This window comes from Pteropus vampyrus, unplaced genomic scaffold (genome assembly GCF_000151845.1).
Source record: "Pteropus vampyrus isolate Shadow unplaced genomic scaffold, Pvam_2.0 Scaffold18, whole genome shotgun sequence".
Taxonomy (NCBI): Eukaryota; Metazoa; Chordata; class Mammalia; order Chiroptera; family Pteropodidae; genus Pteropus; species Pteropus vampyrus.
In genome coordinates, this window is record NW_011888799.1 from 1,468,504 (window position 1) to 1,488,722 (window position 20,219).

Genomic DNA, 20,219 nt, shown 5'->3' on the forward strand with positions numbered 1-20,219 from the left:
GATGAACACTTCTTTATCATGTATTCATTAATGGTCAAATTTGACCATATATATGTGGGTTTATTTCTGGGCTCTAGTCTGTTCCACTGATTTGTGTATCTTTTTTATGCTAGAGTACCATACTGTTTTGATGACCAAAGCTATGTAATATAGTTTGAAACAAGGAATTGTGATACCTCTAGCTTTGTTTTTCTCTCTCAAGATTGCCTTGGCTACTTGGGGTCTTCTCTGGTTTCATACAGATTTTAGTATTTTTTTCTATTTCTGTGAAAAATGGCATTTGAATTTTGATAGGGATTACATTGACTCTGTAGATTGTTTTGGGTAGTATGGACATTTTAACAATATTCTTCCAATCCATGAACACAAAATATCTTTTATTTGTGTCTTCAGTTTATTTCATCAGTGTCGTATAGTATATAAATATTTCTCTTCTTTGGTTAAATTGATTCCTAGGTATTTTATTCTTTTTGATGCATTCGTAAATGAGATTAGTTTTTTTAAATTAAAAAAAAATTTTCTTTTCAATTACAGTTGACATTATTATTTTATATTAGTTTCACGTGTACAACATAGTGTTTAGACATTTATATGCTTTACAAAGTGATGCCTCCTGACTCACTTAGTACCCACTTGGCACTATATACATAGTTATTACAACATTATTGACTATATTCCCTATGCTGTACTTTATATCCTTTTGACTGTTTTGTAACTACCAGTTTGTACTTCTTAATCTCTTTCTCCCTTTCATCCATCCCCTCAACCTTGCTTCCGTCTGGCAACCATCAGTTTGTTCTCTGTGAGTCTTGTTTCTGATATGCATGTTCCTTTATTTTGCTCTACAGATTTTACATATAAGTGAGATCATATGGTATTTGTCTTTTCTCTGTCTGACTTACTTCAATTAGCATAATACCATCCATGTCCATCCATATTGTTACAAATAGTAAGATTTCATTTTTTTTTTTTTAATGCCCTGGTTGTAGGCCATTGTGTATATGTACCACATCTCCTTTATCCAATTGTCTGTTGATGGACACTTAGTTGCTTCCATATCCTGCTCCTGTAAATAATGCTGCAACGAACATAGGAGTGCTTATATCTTTCAAATGAGTGTTTTGGATTTCTTTGAATATGTTGAAGTGGAAGTGCTGGGTTATATGGTAGTTCTATTTTTAATATTTTGAGGAACCTCCAAACTTCTCCATAGTGGCTGCACCAATTTGCAGTCCCACCAACAATGCATGGGGATTCTCTTTTCTCCACATCTTCAGCAACACCTGTTGTTTGTTGATTTAATGATGGTTACTCTGACAAGTGTGAAGTGTTATCTCATTGTGGTTTAATTTGCATTTCTCTGATAATTAGTGATGACTTTGAGCATCTTTTTATCTGTCTGTTGACCGTCTGTATGTCCTCTTTGGAGAAATGTCTGTTCAGGTCCTCTGCCCATTTTTTAATTTAATTGTATTGTTAGTTGTTGTTTTTTGTGTGTGTTGAGTTGTGTGAGTTCTTTGTAAATTTTGACATAAACCCCTTATCAGATGTATTATCTGTGAATATGTTGTCCCATTCAGTATATTATCTTTTCCTTTTGTTGATGGTTTCCTTTGCTGTGCAGAGTTTTCAGTTTGATGAAGTCCCATTTGTTTATCTCTTGTTTCCCTTGCCCAAGGAGATACATCAGAAAAAATATTACTAAGAGTAATGTCAGAGAGTTTGTTGCCTATGTTTGCTGATTTCAGGTCTCACATTTAAGACTTTAATCCATTTTGAGTTTATTTTTGTATACGGTGTAAGAAGGTGGTCTAGTTTTACATTTTTTGCATGTATCTGTCCAGTTTTCCCAATATATTGAAGAGACTGTCTTTACCCCATTGCATATTTTTGCCTCTTTTGTTATAGATTAATTTACCACATGGGCATGGATTTACTTCTGGGCTTTCTGTTCTGTTCCATTGATCTGTGTGTTTGTTTTTATGCTAGTACCATATTACCTTGACCACCACAGCTTTGTAGTATAGTTTGATCTCAGGTATTGTGATACCTCCAACTTTGTTCTTCTTTTTCAAGATTGCTGTAGCTGTTCAGGGTCTTTTATGGTTCCATATAAATTTTTGGATAATTTGTTCTAGTTCTGTGAAAAATGCCATTGGGTTGTCTTGAATCTATACATTGCTTTGGATAGTATGGACATTTTAATGATGTTATTTCTTCCTGTCCCTGAATACAGCATATGCTTCCATTTATTCGTATCTTCTTCAGTTTCTTTCCTCAGTATTTTATAATTTTCCAGGTACAAGTCTTTTACCTCCTTGGTTAGATTTATTCCTAGGTATTTGATTCTTTTTGATGCAGTTGTAAATGGGATTGTTTTCTTAATTTCTCTTTCTGATAATTTGTTTTTGGTATATGAAACTGCACCTGATTTCTTAATATTAATTTTGTATTCTACTACTTTGCTAAATTTATTCTAATAGTTTTTTTGTGGAATCTTTAGGATTCTCCATAAATATTATGTCATCTGCAAATAATGACAGTTTTATTCTTCCTTTCCAATTTGGATGCTTTTTATTTCTTTTTCTTGTCTGGTTGTTGTAGCTAGGCCTTCCAATACTATATTGAATAAAAGTGGTGAAAATGGACATCCTTGTTTTGTTCCTGATATTAAGGAAAATGCTTCTAGCATTTCACCATCAAGTATGATGTTATCTGTGGGTTCGTCATATATGGTCTTTATTTAATGTTGACCTGTGTTCCCTCTTTTCCCATTTTGCTGAGTTTTTATCATAAATGGATGCTGGATTTTGTTGAATGCTTTTTCTACATCTATTGATATGATTATGTATTTGTATCCTCCATTTTGTTTATGTGGTGTATCATGTTAATTGATTTACAGATACGGAACCAAACTTGTTTCCCAGAAAAAAATTCCACTTGAATATGGTGTATGATCTTTTTAATGTTTTACTGAATTTGGTTTGCTAATATTGTGATGAAGGTTTTTGCATCTGTATTCATCAAGAATATCTGCCTGTAATCATCTTTTTTGGTAATATCTTTGTCTGTCTTTAGAATCAAGGTAGTAGTGGCCTCAAAATGAGGTTGAGAGCTTTCCTCCTCTTGAGCTTTTTGGAGTAGCTTGAGAAGAATAGATGATAATTCTTTATTTGGTAAAATTTAGCTGTGAAGCCATCTGGTGCAGGATTTTGTTTGTTGGGAGCTTTGTGATTACTGATTCAATTTTAGTAGTAGTAATCTGTTCATATTTTCTGTGTCTTCTTGATTCAGTCTTGTAAGATTGTATATTTCCAGGAATTTATACATTTCAAATTGTCTAAATTGCTGGCATATAATGCTCATAGTATCTTATAGTTTTTGTATTTCCGTGGTTATTGTCACTTCTCTTTCATTTCTGGTTTTATTTGTGGTGTCCTCTCTCTTTTTTTTTTCCTTTGGTTTTTATGAGTCTGATTAAAGGTTTATAAATTTTATCTTTTCAAAGAACCAGCTCTTGGTTTCATTGATATTTTGTATTGTTTTTTAGATTCTATTTTGTTTATTTTTGCTTTGATCTTTATTCTTTCTTGCTACTCATTTTGGGTTTTGTTTACTGTTCTTTTTCTAATTCCTTTAGGTATAAGGTTAGATTGTTTATTTGATATTTTTTTTGTTTCTTAAGGTAGGCTTGTATTGCTATGAATTTCCCTCTTAGGACTGCTTTTGCTGTGTCTCATAGATTTTGGGTCATTGTGTTTTCATTTTCATTTGTTTCAGAGTATCGTGTGATATATCTTTCTTGATCTCATTGTTAACCCATTCACTGTTTATAATAGCATGTTATTTAGCTTTCGTGTGTTTGTGTTTTTCAGTTTTTTTTCTTGTAAACTTCTAGTTTCATACCATTGTGGTTGGAGAAGATGCTTGAGATGACTTCAGTCTTCTTAAATTATGGATACTTGTTTTGTGACCTAATATGTGGTCTGCCTTGGAAAACGTTCTGTATGCACTTGAAAAGAATTGATATTTTGCTGCTTTGGAGTGAAATGCTCTAAAAATATCAATTAAATCCATCTTGTCTAATGTGTCATTTAAGATTGCTGTTTTCTTGTTGATTTTTCTGTCTGGAAGGTCTATCCTCTTGATGTCAGTGGGGTTTTAAGGTTTCCTACAATGACTGTATTACTGTCATTCTTTCCTTTTATATTAGTTAATATTTGCTTCATGTATTTAGATGCACCTATGTTGGATGCATAAATGTTTACACGGGTTATGTCCTCTTGTTGGATTGATCTTTTTATTATGAAACATCCTTTGTCTTTTATTTTAGCTTTTGTTTTTAAGTCTATTTTGTCAGACATAAATATTGCTACCCTAGCCTTTTTTCATTTTCCATTTGCACGAAATGTCTTTTTTCATCCCTTTACTATTTAGTCTCTGTGTGTCTTTTGATATGAAATGGGTCTTGTTTTCTTATTCAGCTACCCTATGTCTTTTGATTGGAGCATTTAATTTATTTATATTTCAAGTGGTTATTGATAGATACATAGTTAGTGCCATTTTATTCATATTTATGTTACTATTTCTTCCTCCTTTTAACGAAGTCTCTAACATTTCTTGTAATACTGTTTTAGTGATGATGAATTACTTTAACTTTTTCTTGTTTGGGAAGCTCTATCTGTCCTTCAATTTTAAATGATGTACTTGCTGGGTAGAGTAGTATTGGTTGTAGGTCATCGTTTTTCATCACTTTGAGTATTTTGGGTCAGTCCCTTCTGGCTGCAAAGTTTCTATTGAGAAATCAGCTCATAGTCTTGTGGGAGCTCTCTTGTAGGTAACTAATTGCTTTTTTCTCTTGTTGCTTTTTAATTCTCTTTTTGTCTTTAACTTTTGGCATTTTAATTATAATGTGTATTGGGTGGTCCTTTTTGGGTTCATCTTTTTTGGGACTCTCTGCACTTCCTGAACTTGTATGTCCATTTCCTTCACCACGTTAGGAAAGTTATTATTTCTTCAATAGGTTCTCAATCCTTCCCCTCTTCTCTTTCTGGCACCAATGTTGTTAAACTTGATGTTGTCCCAGAGGTCTCTTTATCTGTCCTTGTTATTTTGGATTCTTTTTTTCTTTTTGCTGTTGCAATTTGGTGTTTTCTGCTACCTTGTCTTCCAATCGCTGATTAGACCTTCTGTTTCATCTAATTTGCTGTTAATTCCTTCTAGTGTATTCTTCATTTCTGACTAGTTCTTTTTTTTTTATGGTTTCTTTGTTCATTTTTATGCTGTCTCTTTGATTTAGTTCTCACTGAGATCATATATTCTTCCCTTAAGTTTATTGAGTGTCTGTTTTGAACTCTGTCTACTAGATTGCTTGCCTCCATTTCATTTAGTGTTTTTTTTTTTTTTTCCTGGAGTTTTCTCCTGTTCTTTAATTTGGTACATGTTTCTTTGTTTCTTCATTTTGGCTGCCTGTGTTTGTTTCTGTATAGTAGGTAGATCTGCTATATCTCTTAGTCTTTACAGGGTGGCCCTATGTAATAGGTGTCTTGTGGGGCCCAGTGGCATAGTCTTCCTGGTCTCCTGAGCTGGATGCTCCCGAAGTATCCCTTGTGTGGGTTGTGTATGCCCTCCTGTTGTAGTTGAGCCTTGATCACTGTTGGCACACCAGTGGGTGGTATTGACCCTCAGACTTACTGCTGTGAAGATTGGCCACAACCACAGTGTATAAGCTGCTGTGTGCGGTTTGACTCCACGGAGTGGTATTTGCCCCAGTGTGCTGTAGTGCTTACTGAGACTACACTTTGGATGTGCCATTTGTAGGGTAATCGTGTGGTGCTCTGTTGTCGCCTGACGGGCCACCTGTTGTATTGGTTTTGGGGCCTCTTGGGAGCAGCTTCCATGCAGGCCAAGGTCAGCTGCTGCCTGTGACCAGCTTGGGGCTACCTAGTAGGAGCTACACAGTGATTCATCTTTGGTCTCTGTCTGTGCTGAACCTTGGGGTATGTGACAGAGGCTGTGTTGCAGACTGAGCATAGCTGCCACCAGTACCAGGCCTGGGGCAGCTCTGCAAAAGGCCTAGGGCACCCTGAGGCCTGCCGTCACTTGCTGGCTACCCGTTTGGCTCAGCCACTGAAAGAGCCTTGGGAAGTATGCGAGTTGGGTGAGGTGGGAAGTCAGGGAGTCTCCAGGGTGGGGCGAGTGGTGTCCACTAGGTTAGTGCAGATTCAAATTTGGCCCCAGTGTTCAGTCTGGGGCCACTCAAAAGGCTCAGAGTACACTGCTGCCTATCTGGGGCCCATAGATCCTTGAGAATTGTCTAAGAAAGTCTGCATTGTGGGCTAACTCCCTGTGCCCTCTAGCCGCCAAAAAAGCCTCAAGCAGTGCTAGAGTTGGGTGGGGGGTGGTGTCTGAGGAAGTCACCAGGATGGGTGAGAGGTATTCATGAATGGATGTCAGATGCTTTTTCTGTACGTATTGAGATGATTGTGATTTTTATCCTTCATTTTGTTAATGTGGTGGGTCACATTGATTTGTGGATGTTTAACCTTGTATTTGTGGCATAAATCCCACTTGATTAATGTGTATCCTTTTAATGTATTGTTGAATTCTGCTTGCTGATATTTTGAAGATTTTTGCATCTGTGTTAATCAGGGATATTGGTCTGTAATTTTCTTGTGTCCTTGTCTGGTTTTGGTATCAGGTAATGCTGGCCTTATGAGTTTGGAAGTGTGCCTTCCTCTTCTTCTTCTTCTTTTTTTTTTTTTGGAGGAGTTTGAGAAGGATTGACATTAAATTCTTTAAATGTTTGGTGGAATTGATCAGTGAAGCCATCTGGTCCTGAAGTTTTATTTCTTTGGGAGGTTTTTGATTACTGATTCAATCTCTTTAGTAGTAATTGGTTTGTTCACATTTTCTATTTTTTCATGATTCAGTTGTGGTAGTTTGTATGGCTCTAGGAATTTATCCATTTTTTTATAGGTTGTCTAATTTATTGGCATATAATTGTTCATATATCTGTTACTGAAAAAAAAAAAATTCTGTTTCTATGGGAGCAGGTCAACCACATTTCCAATGCACATGTTCTAGCCCTTACTTCAGGAAGACATCATGTCGTCTTTGGAGCCAGAAAGTCCAGGTTAACATCTACCACTTGTTAACTTTGTTACCTTGAATAGGGTAACGTCTTCACATCCCAATTCCCTTAATTATAAAAAAACTTATTACTTGCTCTTCAGAAGTGTTGTAAGGCTCAAACATAGTAATAGATATAGAAACACTTTTTAAGCAGAACAGAGAAAATTGAGTATTACACTTAGGTTCTACCTGTCTCAGTTCTTTTTATTAAAGAGAAGCAATCATGACTTACTTTTGCTTAGAGTAATTTTATCTGAGTAGTCTATATTTGGCAGTTTGAACTAGACCTCTGTAAAACGTTCTCTATTGTTGATCCTCCTATTGCTACCCTCCTCCCCCATACTATTTGTAGCTATGCTTGTCTGTAGTTGTTAAGAGATAAAACTGTACCTTAAATTGTCTTAGAAGTATATAAATTCCAGGGTCTTAACTATTTTCCAATAACTCTGATGGTCATAGACTAAAAATGAGGTTTACTTATTGGGGAAGATCATGATACCACCAGCCTGCAGACCAGCAGATGAGGCTTTGGGATGAACAGTAGATGAAGACTTAATTGATGAGCGGCTGCTGGATTTATGAGACTGGCCTTGTACTTCAATTGGGTAACATTTTAGAAAGTAGCAGCTGTACTTCATTGTTATCTGAATTTTGATTGATATTGATTTATTTTCCTGCCTTTAAAATGGATGCATGTTTATATTTTATTTATTTGGAATTACCTATCACAAAAAAACTTGAGGTAAGAGAGGTGACAGTTTTATGGAGTATGTATGATGTAGAATAACTTATAAACACATGGGCTTCAGTGGTTTTTATGGTTAATATTCAGGAGTTTAATTTTTAAATAATTTCCAGAATTTCAAATTTTGTTAGCCATTATTTTGTGACTATAGTGTTCATGAACTTGCACTCCCCCTGCTGACTGACCCCTTAGAAATACAGTGTATTAGAGAAAAGAAGAATCCCAATTCTGAGCTAAGAATATCTGTCAAATTTTATATTCTCTTTAGAAGTGGCTAATGTATCATTTTGATTAAGGAATTGATTGCATTATGTCTTTCCTTGTTTGTAACTTATTTGCAGTGCTATATAATGCTCAGAGGATATTCATTTCGTTTTTTAAAAAATCTTGGCCTTTGAGCCACCCTCGCTCAGGCCCGCTTCCATGTCTGGAAGTGTACTGTTTTACTTTCCCTTCCAATAAAGCTATTCTTTGCTGCTGTTAAAAAAAAAAAAATCTTTTTTTAGGTAAACTGTATATTAATTATAGCACATGTCATAAATTTACTCTTTTGTATTTTCAAGAGCCACCTCAGCTATCTTTTTCACTGTTTTTTTTTTTTGTTTTTTTTTTTGTTTTTCAAACAGAACAGCTTGTAATTTCTGTGCTTTTATTTGGTAATTCATTCGTATGGCATTTATTTCCTGAGTGTTGTTTTAGTTTCTGTAAAGCACTGATAGGTGTTGAAGTGGATGTAGAAGGATGAGGTGATACTCTGTGAAGACTTGGAGTTTCTCCTCTGCTCAAGATCTATACTTCTGTATGCCAATGAAATATTAACTAAAATTCAGAGCATTGTTTTGTTAAATAGCATGATGAATGTTACAGGCAGTAAACAATTGGGTATTAAAGATGAGGAAAGCCATTGTGGTATTATAGATAAGGCAGGCATCAAGAATGACTTGAAGAAGACTGAAGAATGGATGTGTTTCAGATAGGGAGAAGTAGGGAAAAGAACAGGCATTCCACGCAGAGGGGACAACATGACAAAAGGTATAAGTAGGATATTAGTGTAATTTAGGGTACAGTGAAAAGCACTGGCCCAAGATGTTTACACACTTATTTGATTTAATCCTGACATTAATCCTCTGGTGTGATGTGACTCTCCATTTCACAGATGAAGTAAGTAAGCCTTAAGGGGTTAAAACTATTATTAGCGTTTTCATTTATAAGTTATGAAAGGTCTAGGATTTTATGCTGCATATATTTGGGTGCAGATGAAGTCAACTCTCCTCTGGCTGAAGCTAAAGAGGGAGTTGGATAGGGCCATGGAGCATAGGTAGTATGATGTATGATTTTTGCCCTCCGAAAATTTAGAAATATTTCTTAGTATTCATGAAATCTGGGTAACTGGAGCTTTATTCTAACATTTCATTGTTTTTTCGAACTTGCTAACATTATTTTGAACTATTGGTAGTAGGAATGAGAAATATGTTGTATGTGTTCTGCTGCTCTGCACACCCCTTTCCTCACCAGTGTCACTGGTGGAAATGGAATAATTGGTCCATGGCACTCTTTCCTGTTGAGTCTGGATCTGGCCTCATTTTTTAAAAAATGCACTCAAGGAGGGAATAGCATAAGAAAATTTTGTGTGGTTTAAATTATATTTAATTTATACTTTGATTTCTTTGATTTTTAATGATGACCTGTTTTGGTGTTAATGTTGAAAATTTTGGTTTTCACACATTTTTCTATCCACTTTAACTAAAATGATTTTTCAAACATTTTCAATGGATAAGCAGTAAGACTTCGAATATAGTAACTGCCTGACTAGAGCAAGGCGTCCATCTGTTCTGGGAGACAGACAAACCAAACTGTCTAGGACATGTGGTGTTTAGACCATTTGTTGAATCCTGACAGATTTTTGTCCAAAATGGGTAGATGGATTGCATGGATGACATACACTAACCTCCATGAAGGCAGGGGATTCTCTTGATTACTGAGGACTAAGGTAGATGCTCTTACTCTTTCCCAGCTGATCATTTAAGAATAAATGTTTACCAGGTTTATGAAGTTGATGAAACACATCTTGAGCAATTTTAAGATTAGTAACAACTTAAAAGTTCTGCTTTTTAATTTAAATTAAAAAATTAAACCAAGTGAGGCTTTTGCTTTGAGGCCTGACTCTATCTCCACGATTTCTTTTTTCATTCACACCATGATTTCTTTTTTCATTCACATATATAGACAGTTTCCCTTTTTGTTCTTACCAGACAATATTCTCCATAATGGCTTACTTACTGGGGACCTAAGATAAGCATAATGATGGTTTCATAATTAAATGTGAGAACTGTTGAGTATTTATCATAATTCTACATGGAAGGATTATAGATTTTCCTGCAAGAGTCTTCTTCATAGTAGGACATAATGAATGGTTAGGAGTCGGAATGCTGCAGATTGTCAAGTGTATTATGTCTGTAAATAGCCTTCTAAAAAAATTTGTGATATAATTGACATGTTACATGTAAGTTTTAGATGTACAATGTAATGATTTGATATGTGTATAAATAGTGAAATGATTACCACAATAAATTTACCATCCATCACCAAAAAGTTAGTTTTTCTCCTTGTGATGAGAACTTTTAAGATCTTTCTTATTAACTTGCAAATATACAATACAGTACTGTTATCTATACTCACAATGCTGTAAGTTACAGCCCCAGGTCTTATTTATCTTAAACTGGAAGTCTGTATCTTTTGACTAACTTCACCCATTTTCACTCTCCCAGCTCCCACTTCCTGGCAACCACAAATATGTTCTCTAACTATGAGTTCATGTTTTTGTCTTTGTTTTTAGATTCCATATATAAGGGAGATATAGTATTTTTCTGTCTCTGTCTGACTTGTTTTACTTAGCATAATACCCTCAAGGTAGATCTATGTTATCTCTAATGGCAGGAATTTCCTTCTTTCTCATGGCTGAATAATTTTTCACACACTCTCTCTCTCTCTATATATATATGTAAAACACATTTTCTATACCCATTCATCTACCAGTAGATACTTAAGTTGTTTCCATGTCTTGGCCTTAGTAAATAATGCTGCAATGAACATGAGGGTGTAGATTTTTTTTGAGATAGTGATTTTATTTCCTTCAGATAAATACCCAGAATATGTTGATTTTATTTCCTTCAGATAAATACCCAGAATATGTTTTTTGAGATAGTGATTTTATTTCCTTCAGATAAATACCCAGAATATGTTGGATCATATCGTAGTTCTGATTTTTAATTTTTTGCGGAACCTCTATACTGTTTTTCATAGTGGTTGCACCAGTTTACATTCCCACCAGTGCACAAGGATTGAAGAGCCTTGTTTGTATGAAGACCAATTCAAGAAAATTACATACACACACATACATAAAATAAGACTTGTCACCATTTTCATATATATATATTTTCTCTGTTGAAATTATGCTTTTTAAAACTCAGATAAAACTATTTGTAATTGCAATTAAGCATTTTTTAGCATATTTTTACTGAAGAATTTCTCTTTGCTGAACATTTAGAAATTACATATTTCATATGTACTGTAACATGTGTAATGCTACATCTTTAAACAAATTTTATGTGAAATGGGACTATATGAGTTAGGGGTGTGGTTTGAGCAGTTTGGAAAAAGTAAATTGGCCTTAGAATTCAACTGCAGTGTAGAGACATAAAGGACAATTTTTTTTAGAGCTTCATAGGTATTTAGAAAGCAGGAGGGAAGGGCACTGCTGTTGGGAATGGAGAGCTGAGTTGAATAGTAGTGGGCCACAGAGAATGTGGTTTATAGGCAGGTTTGAGGGTAGAATGGTGGGTGCACAAATTTCTTTGCTCAACCTGTTAAAACAGGAGTAGGGCTTTTAACTTTCAGTCTTTAATCTCTGAATAAAGCTTTAATTTCTGGTCTCTGTGCCTCTATGCCACCTTTCCTGTGGCAACTTCTGCCTGTTGTTAAAACTGGTAGCAACTCTTAACTTTGAGACAGCAGCAGCTCTGCCAGTCCTTGGCTGATGATGGTGATGGTTGGATTGGAATTATTTAGTGAGAGGAGAGCTTTATTTATTTATTTATTTATTTTTGAGAGGAGAGCTTAAAAAAAAAAGTGTTATAAAGTCATTGGTTGAGATTATCATTCTTTGAATATTTTTAATTTCTTCCTGAAATTAGATAAGAGAGTGGTATTGTGAAGTTAGGAGTGTTGGTCTGATAGTTTGCTCAGCATTGCTGCATGGTATGTACTTGAGGGAGTTCTAAATTACCTTGATAATAACTTCCGATTTTTTCTTTAGTTGATCAATAGGAAAAGAATTAAACCTAAAAAGGGCTTCTTATTTTTAAAGGCATTAGCCAAACATTTTTGAATTCTTCAAAAGAGAAGAATTAAAGAGAAGTTTGAAGTTATAATGGCTTATGCAAAGCTGTTTTGTTAACTACTTGATTAAAAATTTAGGGCATCCAGTGGTTTTCATAGGACACTTCCAAAGATTGTTGAAAGCAGACATTTTGAGTTCAGAAGTGTTTGAGATACTTACTGATGCACTCTAGTTGGTAATGTATTATCCAATGACCTTTGAATTTTCTGCGTCTCTTGAAGAAAACAGGTTCTTATTTTTACTTCAATCACCATAAATGTCAGTGAGAGATACTTCTGTGGTCATGGATTTTCAACAGTAGTGAGGTCAGATAAGAAATTCACAGAGCTTTTTAGGAACTTGCATATAAAGGGCGCACTGTGTTATGAAACATTTGGACCCCTTTATAAGGACCTGGGATGTTCACATAGAAGACAACTTCATTTGTGGAGAAGGCTTATTTTATCTTAATTGTTTAATGTTTTGTCCTAAGAAACGATGACTCATAGCTGAATGTTCACCATTAGGGAACACAAAAAACAAAAGAGGATGCATGGAAATCATTGGTCTGTGGGCTGCTGGGTAGCAAAGCTAGTTTAAAGAAAAATCCTATCTTTTTTTGGTAGCTCTGTTAACAGACTATTTGAAGAGACTTGGGTTTTCCCCTGTACCTTGAAGTGAAGTGCATGTTGTGCAGTAAAGAAGCAAATCCAACCTCATTATGGAACTTGCTGGTTGTTGGGTATATCACTGATGGAAAGGGTGTTAAGACAGCATTCATATTTTCCTGCATGAAAAATTCATGTGAATCAGAAACTCATAAGTTGCCATGTCATCTGGTTTCTCAGTTAAGCTATGGTCCTAAGTTCCCTGCTGACAGCTGCTCAATTAAGACATTGACTGGTAGCACATTAGAGATAATCAAAAAGGCCGTGACTTACCTGGTTATCTGCTGCATTTTTAGACTTATTAAGAGAAATATTATCGAGCAATGGTTGCGCCCTTTTCTGTGTGTGGTACAGCCATTTTGAGGAAAGGGGATTTGAGGTTCTTCTAAATGTAGGCTTTAAAAATTTTCATTTCATGTTAGTGTCACTTGTTATTTTTTATCAACTAATGAAATATAATAGCTGTTTGGATATTTTATTGTTCGCTTTAATCACCTTAAACGAGTGGCATGTCTAGAAAATATTAAGAATTGCCACACTAGGGCCTAGTACTCAAGTCTTTGACAAGAGTACCAAAGTATGGTTTGTGGGAGGGACTGATGAATTGTCCATTGTGATATGAGCCTGAAGAGAAGTGATAGCATATCACAGTGGAAAAATACGTTAGGTCAAAGACTGGATTCTGGTACTGGCTTTCTTACTTAGATATTTGATTTAACATTTCTGACCCAGAGTTGCTAGTATACCATTTGGGACATTAATAGCTCTCTACTGCTTCCACATCCGCACCCTCCCCCAAGCAAAGCAAAACAAGGTTGTGAGGACCAGTGAGAGATAAACAAACACATGTAAGTGTTGAATATTGTTACTGAGGTTTGTGCTACTTGGTAAAATGTGGTGCTAGTTGTAGGTTTTTCTTAGATACTTTTATTTGCTTGAAGAAATTTCTTTTAATTCTTAATTTACTTGTTTTTTTTTTTCTACAAATGTGTATTGTAGGATGATTGTCTGATTTCTGCATCTATTAAAATGATCATATGATTTTTATTCTTTATTTTTTTAATATGGTAAAAAGATTTGGCTTCTGCTCCGTAGAAGTGATAATTGAATAGAGAGAAAAACAAAGAAATAATGGTAATACCTCTTATAATTGAGGGTTACAAAAATTGCAATGGGAATGCAAAGTAATGAAATCAACCTGATTAAATCAAAGCTTCCTGAGGAACTCAACTGAGGTGCTTATTTGGAATTTGTGAGAAGAAGGAAGGAGAGGAGTGGCACATCTTTGGTGGAGGGCATGGCCATTGTATTGGGGATCTAGGCTGCATAAATTGGGGGTTGGTAACCAGAGATGTGGCTACTGTGCAGGGGCAGGATTATGAAAGGAGCCTCCCTGCTGTGTTAAGGTTTCTGTCTTGTCTGTGGGTATGGGGAGCCACCAAAGAGTTTTGAGAAAGTTAGGGGGCATTCTTAGATTACTTTTGTGATAGAGCTCTTCTGCAATGATACAGCAAATGATGATGAGTTATTTGTTTAATGTTAAAACAACTTTGAGGGCGGCTTTGTGTCCCTTGAGTATGAATGTACAGGCCCTTCCTGGTGGTTGGGGGTTGGGTAGAGGCTCGAAGTGGTTTATCTGCATGCTGAGCTGGCTGTTGCTCTTCATCCAGGTGTCCTTCATCATATTGGCCAGTGTGGCCACTGGACTCTCTTACCTTGGTGAACTGATAGAAATGTATATAGTGGCCATCAGTAAGATCATAAAATATAGGATTTGGTTCTCCACAGCTGTGCTGATTGGCCTCCTTGTTTTTGAGTGCTTCTTCAACTGCATGATTGGCATGTGCCTCTTCACCAATGTCATCCACTTTGGTCTCCTCCAGAACTTCGCCTTCATCATCCTGTCATGTGGGCTAGTGGCGGTAAATCATTACTTAGCATTTCAGTTTTTTTGTGGAAGAATATTATCCTTTCTCAGAGGTCCTGGCCTATTTCACTTTCTGTCTGTGGATACCCCTGTTTGCGTTCTTTGTGTCACTTTGGCCGGGGAGAACATCTTGCCCTCTACCATGCAGCCAGGAGAGGACATCTTCTACAAATACTTCACCAAAGGCAAGTGAGGCAAACGCTTAGGGATCCTGGTTGTCTTCTCCTTCATCAAAGAGGCCATTCTACCTGGTTGTCAGAATATATACTGACCCCTTTGGGGAGGGAATAGTGGGGCAAGATTAGGAGAGTTGGGCCCCTGGGCTTTTGTATGTGGCGTAGGGGCCATGAGCCTGGCCGACTTCCCTTAACTCTCCTTGAAGCCTCCATCCCTACCCTCCTTGGGAGATTAAGCTTGGCTCAGATATGACACCGCTAGAAGCATTGACCTCAGAGGGCACCAGTGAGGGTGGAAGAGCTTGCTTAGCCAGGAGGCTGTGGTCCACCTGGTTGTGCTGAAGCTGAGCTCCCTGTGGCCATCCTTGCCCCCTTTCATGCTGGGTCAGGAAGTTCTGGCTCAGCCTGGGCAGGCAGGGCAGGGTTGTGATGCTGGAGAGCTGATAGTGATATGTTCTTTGGGCTGATGGCTGTGAGGCAGGGCCATGGCTTGGCATTTCCAAGAGAAATAATTTTTGCTGTCGAACTGTCACTTCTGTCCAAGTCTGATTCCTGTTTAAATAAAGATTCTAGGTGGCATTGTTTGCCTTAGTACCCTGAAAAACCAAAACTAAACAGAAACAACCTTGCATTGCTGGGATAAAGCTCACTTGGTCATGAGGTATCATATTTTTTATATATCGATGAATTCCATTTGTTAGTGTATTATTAAGGATTTTTGCATATTGCTCATGAAGAGTATTAGCCTGTAGTTTTCTTTATCAGGTTTTGCTTTGAGTTGGTAAATGTTTCTTCTGTTCTGGAAGAGTTTGTATTTAACTGGAATTACTTATGCCTTAAATATTTAAGAGAATTAGCCAGCGAAACCATCCAAACCTGTGGTATTCTTTGTGAGACTTCATTTGATAAGGAATTCAATTTCTTTAATTTAATTAGGATATTTTAGTCTATGTCATGTCAGTTTTAATAAGTTATTTCTTACGGAATTTGTCTATTTAATGTAAGTTGTTAAATTTGTTGGCAAGTGTGTTCATTTATTGATATATTTAAGGTCTGAAGTAATATTTCATTTTTGATGTTGGGAATAGGTGTTTATCAATTTTATTAATCTTTTATAAAACCCAACTTTTTCCTTTATTCATTTTCTCTATTGTTTGTTTTTCTATCACACTGACTTTTGCTCCTATTATTTCCTTCCTTGTACTTTGGGTTTTCTTTGTGCTTTTTTACAGTTTCTTGGGGTAGACTTTTAGAATATGCTGTACCTTTCTTCTTTTCAAATATTGGCATTTAAAGGTATACATTTTCTCTCAATACTATGTTAGCTGTATTTCAGAAATTTTGACATATTGTTTTTAAATTTTGATTCAGTTCAAAGTATTTTCTGATTTTTTCCTTCGATTAGCTGTTTTGAATTGTGTGTGTCTTGATTAAAAGAATGTGTATTCTCCAATTGAGTGTAGTGTTCTATAAATAGCAGTTCAAAGTTATTGGTAGTGTTTTTGGACCTTCTATATTGGTTTTGTAAATCTGGTTTTGTCAGTTGTTGAGAGAAGAGTATTAAAATCTCCAACTATGTGAATTTGTCTTTCTGTCATTAAAATTCTGGAAATTTTTACTTTATGTATTTTTCAACCATAATATTGAGCTCATATACATTTGTCATTGTCATTTTTCCTGGTGAATTAACTTTTTATCATTATGGAATGTCCCTCCCTCTCTCTGGTAATAAAGTCTACTTCCTTTGAAATGAATATAGCTACTCCAGCTTTCTTAATCTTCTTACTCCTTGTTTGGTATGTTCTTTTGAATCCTTTTACGTTCACCTTTTCTGATTCTTTGTATTTAAAGTATATCTTTTGTAGCATGCATTTGGTTCTTTTTAAAAAATCTGACAATATCTGCCTTTTAATTAGAGTCTATTAACATTTAATGTAATTATTGATATGGTTGGATTTAGGTCTGTTATTTTAGTATTTGTTTTATTTGTCCCAAATCTTTTTTCTTCCTTTCTTCATATTTTCCTGGTTCTTTTGGGATAATTGAACATTTTAAGGATTCCATTTTAGTTATTTGGCCTTTTTACTATACTTCTTTATTTTCCGCTAACAGTTTTCTGGAGATACAGTTTACATATAGTTCACCCATTAAAGTGTTGTACAGTGCCATGTTTTTAAATTATATTCACAGAGTTATACAGCCATCACCACAATCTAATTTTAGAACATTTTGTCACCCTAAAAGAAACTGTGTACCCAGCAATGGTCACTCGCCATTTCCTCCTATCCCCCTGGCCTCCTTTTAAGCAACCACTAATGTGATTCTGTGTCTTTAAATTTGTGTATTCTGGACATTTCATATAAATGGAATCATAAAATATATGGGATTTTACACTTGGCTGCTTTCACTTAACAAAATGTTGTAAAGGTTCATCCATGTTGTTACTTATGTTAGTACTCAATCCTTTTTGTTGCAGAATAGTATTCCATTGTATGGTTATGCTGTGTTTTACTTATCATACATTAGTTAATTTTTTGGCTGTTATAAGTAATGCTGCTATGAAATTTGTATACAAATTTTTGTGTGGATGTGTGTTTTCATTTTTCTTGAATACGTATCTAAGAGTGAAATTGCTGGGAGTGAAATTGCTGGGTCATACGCTAACTCTGTGCTTAACTATTTGAAGAACTACCAAACTGTTGCCTGAAGCATCTGCGGCATTTTTCATTCCAGCCAGCGATCTATGATGGATCTAATTTCTTCCCATCCTTATCAATGCTTATTATTATCTGTCTTTTTTATGATTATAGCCATCCTGGTAGATATGCAATGGTATGTCCTTGTGGTTTCGATTTGCATTTTGCTAATGCCTAATGGTGTTGAACATCTTTTCATGTGCTTGTTGACCATTTGTGTATCTTTTTTGGAGGAATATCTATTCACGTCCTTTATCCATTTTTAAATTGGATTGTTTCGTTATTGGGTTGTAAGAGTTCTTCACAGAACCTGGGTACAAGTCCCTTAGCAGATATATATGATTTCTAAATATTTTTTCTCATTCTGTGGGTTGTCTTTCACTACATTGATGGTATGCAGCATAAAAGTTTTAACTTTGAATGTAGTCTGATTCATCTTTTGTTACTTGTGCTTTTTGGTGTCTTATCTAAGAAACTGTTACCTAATCCAAGGTCATGAGGATTTACACTTAGGTTTTTGACTAAGAGTTTTATTGTATTTTTAACTCTTACTTTTTGGTTTATGGTTTGGTTTTAGGTTTATGATTGAATTTGTGTTATTTTTTGTATATGGTGTGAGGTGGGAGTCCAACTTTATTTTTTTATGCGGATATCCAGTTATCCATTGCCATTTGTTGGAAAGACTATTCATTTGCCATTGAATTGTCTCTTGTCAAAAATTAATTGACCATAAATTAGAGGGTCTATTTTTGGATTCTCAGTTCTGTTCCATTGATATGTATCTCTCAATATCTGCCACTATCAAACTGTCTTAATCTTTGTAGCTTTCTAGTATGTTTTGAAGTTAGGAGGTGTGAGTTATCCAGTTTTGTTGTTTTTTTTCAAGATTGTGTTGGCTGTTCTTGAATTTCTATATGAATTTTAGGATTTGCTTGTCAGTTTCTTCAAAAAGCCAGACAGTATTGATAAGAATTACATTAGCTCTGTGAATCAATTTGGAGAGTATTGTCTTCTTAACAATATTAAATTTTTTGATTCATGAAACATAAGATGTCTTTCCATTTATTTAGTTCTTTAATTCCTTTCAGAGATATTTTATAGTTTCAGAGTACAAGTCTTAGCACTTTTGTTAAATTATACTCAAATGTTTTATTCATTTTGATGCTGTTATAAATGGTATGGAATTATGTTCATAATTTCATTTTCAGATTGTTCATTGCTAATGTATAGAAATAAAATTTTTTTTATGTTAGTTTTGCCCTACAATCTTGCTGAACTGTTTATTAATGGACTTCCTAGGATTTACTAAAAGGAGAAAGATTTATACAATCTGAAAGAAAACCAGAGCATCTTAGGATTTACTATATTCAAGATCATGTTATCTACAAATAGAGATAGCATTACTTCTTTTTCGAATGATACCTTTTATTTATATTTCTTGCCTCATTGCCTTGGTTTGACCCTCTAGTACAGTGTAAAATTAAAATGATGAGACTCAAATCAGAATCTTTGTTTGGATCCTATATTCGCTACCTATTGGCTGCTCTAACAAATCACTACAAATTCAGTATCTTTAAGCAACACAAATTAATTCTCATGGTTCTGGAGGTCAGAAGTCTAAAATGAGTTTTATGGGGCTAAAATCAAGGTATTGGCAAAACTAGTGCCTTTTAGACTATCTAGGGAAGAATCTGTTTCCTTTCTTTTTCCAGCTTCTAGGGGCTGTCTGTGTTTCTTGACTTGTGGCCCCTTCCTCCATCCTCAAAGTGCATCACTCCAACTTCTGTTTCTGTCCTTACTCTGCCTTCTGTGCCCTTGAGCTCAACTGCCTCCCTCTGATAAGGACCCTTATGATTATATTGGGGCTACCCAGATAATTTACTCATCTCAGGATCCTTAATTTAATTACATCTGCAAATTTCTTTTTGCCATGTAAAGTAACATGTTCACAGGTTCTGGAGATTGGGTCTGGTATCTTTGGGAAACCATTATTTATCCTACCACAGTTCCTGATCTGAGGGAGAAAGTATTCAGTACTTACTTCATCATTAAGTGTGATGTTAGCTATGGGTTTTTCATAGATGCCTTTTATCAGCATGAGGAAGTTCCTTTCTACTTTTACTTTGTTTTTATTATGAAAGAGTATTGGATTTTGTTATATGTTCTTTGTCTATAGAGATGATCATGTGGTTTTTGTCTTTCAGTCTGTTAATATACTGTATTTCATTTTTAGGTGCTAAACCTTGCTATCCTGGGATAAGTCCCACTTTGTCAAAGATATAATGCTCTTTTGGTGGATTTGGTTTGCTAATATTTGAAGATTTTTTATGTCTGTAGTATAGGGACACTGGGCTGTAGTATTATTGTGACGTTTTCCTCTGGAGTCTTATGGTAACTCATAGCATGTGTTGGGATGTGTTTACTCTTCTTCCATTTTTTGGGAAAATTTTGTGTAGAACTGGTATTCTTTGAATGTGAAGAAGCCATCTGAGCTT

At 35.3% G+C, this 20,219-nt stretch overlaps 1 protein-coding gene and 1 pseudogene across 2 annotated transcripts in view; both read left to right on the plus strand.

The window, feature by feature from the left end:
* The window catches only part of ZFAND3 (zinc finger AN1-type containing 3), a 332,486-nt gene that overhangs the window by 32,595 nt on the left and 279,672 nt on the right, over nucleotides 1-20,219 (plus strand). The gene's annotated exons all lie outside the window — the stretch shown is intronic.
* LOC105288538 lies at nucleotides 14,007-15,281 on the plus strand (annotated as a pseudogene).